We start from the raw sequence: 7,662 nt of genomic DNA, 5'->3' as shown, positions 1-7,662 counted from the left end.
AGGCCAGATTTGAACTCAGGTACTCCTGACTCCAGGGCCGGTGCTCTATCCACTTTGCCACCTAGCTGCCCCAATAAAATCATTTTTTATCAATACTTTAGAGAAAGCATTCTAGTTGTTTCTCAATAGAGAACTAACAAAGAAATGCTCTCAATATCTTTATATATATGTCATTTTTCTCTTTGATTTTTGTGAGGCATAGTCTAGCTACTAGAACTATCTCTGAGTCAGAGTCCCCAGTTTAGCAACTTTGGGAGCATGCCAAATTGCTTTCCAGAATGGTTGGACCAATCCCTAAATACATCATTACAATACCTGTTTTCCTGTTGCTCCTCTAGTTATTGTGATTTTCCCATCTTATCACTTTTACCAATCCAGTGGGTGTCAAATAGGACCTCATGGTTGCTTTAATTTGAATTTACATAATTATCATTGGTCTGGTGCATTTAAAAATGATTATTGAGAGCTTGGATTTCTTCCTCTGAAAACTTTCTAGACAAATTTCTAAGACACTAAGTTGCAGAGTAGGTGCTGATCTTTATTAGGGGAATTTCCTCCCTGATGCAATTCCTGTTTGTTTGTTTGTTTTTTTTTGTAAGGCAGCAGAGTTAATTGACTTGCCCAAGGTCACACAGCTAGGTAATTATTAAGTGCTCCCAAACTTACATTCCTATAACCATTTATATGAACATTTTATCTTAACTGGTCAGAATAATATTATGAGTTAGATATTATTGTCTCCAGCAGCCATAATCACAAAAAGTTCTTCCTAAAATGGAGTAAAAAATATCTATTTCCATATAATTTTTACACATTTGGTATTAGGTCTCCTATCTGAAATGCTTAATTCCTCTTTCACACGTCAATTAATCAAACATTTATAATAATGATGGTGGCTTTCATAACTCTTCTAGGTTAAACCCAAGGATGCAATCTAGTCCTTGGAGGATATGCTTTCAAGTTGTGATTCCTAGTGTCTCTTCAGAAAAGATAGGAGGAATCCTGATGAAGAAGAAAAAATGTTGTATTTTTAATTATTGGAACCTGATTTCAAATCTCAGCTTTGATATTTGCTATGTGTGTGACTTTTGATAAGTCATTTTTCCCTTTCAGGACTATAGGTTTTTCATCTGTAAAAGCAGATGGACTAAAAGATTTCTTAACGACCACATTTGAATATATGATGCTATGAACCCATGGGTGAACAAAATATTTCAGATGTGACATGAACAGATCAGATTGTAATGAAATCATTATCATTTTTTCTAGATAATATACACTAGTGAGTTACTAATTTTCCTTCTTTCCCTTTAATCACACCCTAAAATAACCCACTTTCTATTGAATGGTGAATAATGTAAAATCTGTAAATATATGTGTATTTCTGAGGAGGTTTCAGGGAGAGAGCTGAAAAAAATGAATCTATCTATCATCTAACTATCTTACTATCTATCTATCTATCTAGATATCTATGTATCTAAATATATTCACACATATATATGTATATTATGCTCAAGGATGAATATCACCAGCTTTTTGGATCAGGAAGAGAAACATAGTATTAAAAATAATAATTCAGGATCTAGAGCAGAAGTTATTAAGCCCTGAACTCATGGATAGATTTCAAGAGGTCATGAACTTGGAGAGAGCCAAAAAATTACATTTTTTACTACCCTCTAATGGAAATTTAACATTACCTTTCATTTTGAATTTAAAAAAAATTATTCTGAGAAGAGTCCCATTAGTTTCACCATTATTACCAAAGGGATCCATGACCCAAAGAAGGTTAAGAACCACTGGGGGGGGAGGGGGAAGACATTTTGATGGGAAGAAAAAGAGTAAGACATGGCAAAGGAGTATCTAGAAGAGATTATTCAGTGATTCAAACTGTGCAAGTTAATTGAGTCATGCAAGATTTTGTGTGATACCCTTCAAGTCCATGCAGTTTAATTCGTATCCCTCAGTTGACTTGCATCGTCGTAAAACATTGCTGCTCACTGCAAACTGATTTATGGGTCGGATTGCTTTTGTCAGGGTTCTGTGACCACAGACAGCCAGGTTCCCAGGACCTCTGGCAAAGTCATGCTTGAGAGAATCGGGAAGGACTTGGAAGGTATTTTCAAAGACATAGTTGCCACTGACCTTGTTCCATCTTTGCCCAGTCCTTTGCTTTTCCTTGGGCAGCCTAATACACAGAGCATTTCCCAGACACCCAGACAACAGAGGGAAACCCAAACAGATATTCAGGGCAAGTCTCCCAGGGTAAAGGATTTTTCAGAGCCACATTATTTTTCCACAGACATGCTTTACCTGATTTTTGTTCTGCATCTTTGCAGAACAGAGGGCTTTATCTTAGTTTCATTAATCAGCCTCAGCATCAACTCTGAAGCCCTGATTCTTTCTATAGTAGTAGGAAGGCAGTAAAGAGTCTTTAGATCTATTAGTCGCAACTACAGTCTCCTTTCCTTACAAATCATCTACCCACCTTCTTGATTGAGTCAGTAGTACAGAATATTTCTCTTTCTCTCCTTACCAACTCCCTATTTCATCCCCCCAAAATCTTCTTCTTTCTTAAACTTTCCCCTAATCTACTGGCCCTGGAGTCAGGAGTACCTTGGTTCAAATCCTCCCTCAGACACTTAATAATTACCTAGCTGTGTGGCTTTGGGCAAGCCACTTAACCCCATTGCTGTGCAAAAAACCAAAACAAAAAACCTAAAAAAGAGCTCATAGTTAATGCTAGAGGACCTACTTTTCTACCTCAATAGGAAGATGGAAGCCATCCAAAGTGCATCTCTCAGTCCTGCCTTCCCCCTTTTCAAATCTTCTGACCATCCTCATGCACTATCTCTCCTCATTCTCATTGATGATGGGAAAGGTCCTAAGGTCCCAGGGAGCAGAGATGAGCTTTAGAGGGAAGAGGAAGAAGTGGCATCCTGTGTATTCCTGACTAAACTCCTGATGAATGTGTCAGAGTACTGTCAAGGGTCTCCTTGTTCTTGTTACCACCCTTTTACATTTGTAAAAACTGCCAAATCATTTGCTTCTTTAGTTTAAAAATGTGAGCCCCAATGTTTAGGTCATTCCCAGACAATTTGTAGTCCTGATAGAATTGAATGGTTAGGTCTCATGAGTGCTCTAGCATGTTCCATATCAGATCAAGAGGCTCTAGATCACTATTTCCAAGAGTGGTGCATGTTCCTTCTCTTTTATTTTTGATATCAATAAATTCTAATTAGGTAAGTTTCTTGAACTAGAACCTTCTTTAAAACCAGCACCCAAATGGTACATTATAGACAAAATAGGGCTTAGATCAAATGATTCCAATTATCTCTTTACCTCTATGTCCCAGGCAAATCAGTAGACTGGAGGACATTTCCAAACTGGTAATACATAGAATCACAGATCCATACAAAAAAGAAATAATGAGAGAATCAGGAAGGACAAGTTATCTGTTTTTCTTCCTCGAACCAGATCCTATTATGTATAGTATTGCTAAATTGCATTTTGGGTTTTCTAAAATCTTGGGGTTCTATGCAGCTGCATCAATTATATAAACTAAGTCTGCAAGTGCTCATATGTGTGAAAGTTCTTTTTTTCCCCCTAACATTTTTTCGACCTTGAATTTCAGTGACAGATAATTCAAGGAGGTTCATTCCAATTTTTTTGTTAAACTAATAAAGCAGACAATAATAATCCATAGCCAGGGGAAATCTGCAAAGAGAGTCCAAGGTCTTACCTCATCACTTAAAATGAACATACCATGTTTTTAAAAACCGTGTCACTCACAAGAATGTTATGAGGATGAAGGGGAAAAAGTTCATGGGAGCATTTTGAACACTTTAGAGGCAAGTTTCTAGAGAAACTCAAAGAATTACAATAAATACTCAAATCCCTTTTGGTGAGAAATAAAAAAGTCAGAATAAAACAGGTATAAGAATAGTATGGATGCTTACTGTTTTTCAGAGTAATTTTTAGTTTCTTCCTTTTTTTAGATTCTCTTGTTTTATTTATGTCAAAGTATATTTGTTGTTAGATGAATTGATTTTATTTACCAAATCACAAGGAATGATGTTTACTTGATATCAATAAATTAGAACTAGGTTTTCCCTGTTAAAACTCAAACATGATAGGATTCATTTTCATAATTAGAGTTAATGATGTCTTTATTAGAATCAGGAAGGTTCTTTAGTAAGCTAAAACTTTCAAACTAAGTACCAACCAGTAAATCTGGGGAAGCATTCCATTAAAAAAAAAAACCCAAACTGCTTGTCAGCCATAGACATCATTCTCTCAAATCCTGCATACTTTTGGGGTTGAAACATTACAGGTTGAGCCTCCATGCAAGGTTTGGGGAAGCTTGAGTCAAATCAGTTCAGCTGTTTTTGGATTAAATGAGTATGAAAAAAATGCACTCTTCCTACCGTAAAAAAAAAAAACCCTCCAATGACCTTGTTTTGCCCTCAAATAACTCAAGAAATGGCTGAACATAAAAACTTCAAACTTTACGTATTCATAGTCCTCCAAGGAATACAATCCTTGTTAAGTTGAAAAAAAGCCTAGTATTTTTTGAGTTAGAGAGCTCTAACATTACATGTTTGCACATGCTCCGTATGTAACTCTTAGCTGGTTGTTGAAAATTGATATAGGACATTTATAGCACATGGGTAAATGGTGGTTTGCTACTTATTGCCTATGTCACTTTACTTAGGATGTCACATGGAATTGTATGCCATGGCTTCATATCAAAATGAAAAGCTTTTCATCTGTTAAGAAATATCAAAACAAATGTTATGCTTCAAAATTGCAGAGATTATGAACTAACCCATACAGTGGCTGTCTGAGTTAATGATCATCTCTTAGTTACCTGAGAATGACCCAGGCACTGTGATGTGCAATTCTTCTGTACCACCCAAACAAAAATCCTAATAAATCTTGTCTATAGACTTCCACGTCACTTCCTTTTCTTCCTCAATTGAGTTTGGTACTTGTTCCCTCTTTAATTCCTACCTTCATAATAGGGACTGCAACTCTCCCTCAAATGCTCTAAACTTAACTTATACATTTTCCATTATCTACTCTTGTCATTCCAACATAGTCACACTCAAAAATGTGGTCATATACTTGATCTTGCCATCACCCACAAATGCATTGCCTTCGTTCAAAACTTATTAAATGGGGAGGGGCAGGATGCTGGGAAGATGGTGGAGTAAGGCAGAAAAAAATTCCAAGCTCTCCAGATTTCCCCCACTAACAAGTCAAACCAACAACAACAACAAAAACAAACAAACAAAGAAACAACAAAGAAACACCTCAGGGTGAAAGTAGAGCAGCAGAACAGTGTTCCTTCTGGGACACCTGGAGAAGATTCAGTATTCCTTCTGGGACACTTGGAGAAGATTCAGTATTCCTTCTGGGACACCTGGAGAAGATTCAGTATTTCTTCTGGGACACTTGGAGAAGATTTGAAGAAAAATTAGACTGATGTTCAATTGGCTGACTGAAGAGTAAACACCTGCAGGCTAACTCCCTGAAACAGTAAGAGGTGAACCCTAGGGCAGGCTGGGATGTAGTCTCTACCTCAGCCTCAGCTAAAGGAACTTTCACCTTCAGGATAGTGTGGGGAATCCAGCCTCTGAGAAGGGAAAGAGAGGGAACCTCTGCTGATAAGGGATGTTAGGCTCAGCTGTGCTGCCCAGATGTTTCTTGTCCTTTGTTATCGAAGGAGACCAGAATGACATCACTATGTTTGAAACATTACGGTGTGTCCAACTGTGACTGATCAGTCCGGTACGAACTCAGAATGTTTTACCACAGACTGGACCCAAATGGTCTATGTGAACACCTGGGATGGGTATTCTAAACTTACATATGTCACATTTCATTTGAACTGCTTCACTTCTGCCCTTTTCAGAGAACAGCCCCCTCTCTGATGAGGGCATATCAAGCTGGGCAATCCTGTACCAGTGACTCTCATGCTGGACCATCAGTTCTAAAGTTCTTAAGAGAGACCTTCAGGGTGTCCCAGTATCACTTCTTGTGACCCTTTTGAGAGTGCTTATCTTTGGTGAGTTCTCCATAAAACAGCCTTCTTGGCAAGACTACGTCTGCCATTCTAACAGCATGCCCAGCCCACCATAATTGCACTCTCTGTAGTAATGTTGGAATAGTAGGTTGTTTAGCTCGAGAAAGGACCTGAGTGTCTGGTTTCTTCTCTTGCCGGGTGATCTTTCTAAGACAATGTAAAGGGAAGTGATTCAGTTTTCTGATATGATGCTGATAGATTGCCTAGATTTCACAGGCATATAGCAATGAGGTCAACACAATGACTTTCAGTTTGGTAGTCAGTCTAATACCTCTTCTCTCCTACACTTTTCTTTCTGAACCTCTCAAATACTGAGCTAACACTGGCAATGTGTTTGTCAATCTTATTGTCAATGTGTACCAAACTGAAAAGGACACAAGTGAAGTGAACTTGTCCATAGTCAAAATTTCTCAGTTTGCTATAACTGATGGTTCCACATATGGGTGGTATGGTGCTGACTGATATAGCACCTGGGTTTTCTTGTATTAATTGTTAGATCAAAATTCACATAAGCAGCAGAGAATTCATCCATTCTATTTTTGCATCTCAACTTCAGAGGCTGCATGGAGTGCACAATCTTCTGTAAAAAGAAGATCATGCACCAACACTCCCTCTACTTTATCTTGGCTTACAGCCTTTTCAAGTTGAAGAATTTGTCATCAATGTGGAAGCTGATTTTGAGGCCATTTTCTTCTTCAGTGAAGGCAATTGAAAACGTGGCTGAAAACCTCATGTTAAAAGCTTGGGAGTAAGGACACATCCTTATTTTACTCTATTGGTGACCGGGAAATCTCGAGAGCATCACCCACTATCCAGAACCCAGGCACACACACACCATCATTAAATCAATGTACAATACCGATGAACTTCTCCCGACAACCAAATTTTGACATAATTTTCCATAAACTTTCATGACTGATGGTATCAAATGCCTTGATCAGATCTACAAATATTGTTCCTGGCATTTTTCCTGGAGTTATTGGGCAGCAAATACCATATCGACTATTCCTCGACTCTTTCTGAAGCCACACTGGCTCTCAGGGAGGTGACCATCTTCCAGGTGAAGGATCAACCTATTGAGAAGGATTCAGGCAAGAATCTTACCAGCAGTAACTAAAAGAGAAATACCCCTATGATTCTCATGGGACAATCTATTCCCTTTACCTTTATAGAGATAGATCTTAGAGGCATCCTTTAATTCTTGGGGGAAGAACCTCTTCATGATATACTAACCTGGAAAATTTCAGTCAGTTTTGGGATGAGCAATGGTCCCCCCCACCTTGTAGATCTCAGCTGAAATAGAATCAACACCAGGTGCTTTGACACTTGAAAGGAGCCTAATGTCTTTCAAAGCCTCTTCTTCAGTTGGAACTTCAGACAGATTGACTTCAACTTGAGGTAAATGGTCAATGCATTGACTGATGATGATCTGTTAAGTATACTATGGAAGCGTTCAGTCCATCTCTCCAGGATTATGTCCCTAAGGTTAATCAATGTGGATCCATCAGCACGCAGTAGCTGTGGTACACCATGGGTCTTAGGCCCATTAATGGTCTTCAGGGCATCATAAAAGCATT

Source organism: Macrotis lagotis, chromosome 7 (genome assembly GCF_037893015.1).
Source record: "Macrotis lagotis isolate mMagLag1 chromosome 7, bilby.v1.9.chrom.fasta, whole genome shotgun sequence".
Classification (NCBI taxonomy): Eukaryota; Metazoa; Chordata; class Mammalia; order Peramelemorphia; family Peramelidae; genus Macrotis; species Macrotis lagotis.
The sequence above is the reverse complement of the archived record's forward strand: the minus strand, read 5'-3'. Positions refer to the sequence as shown.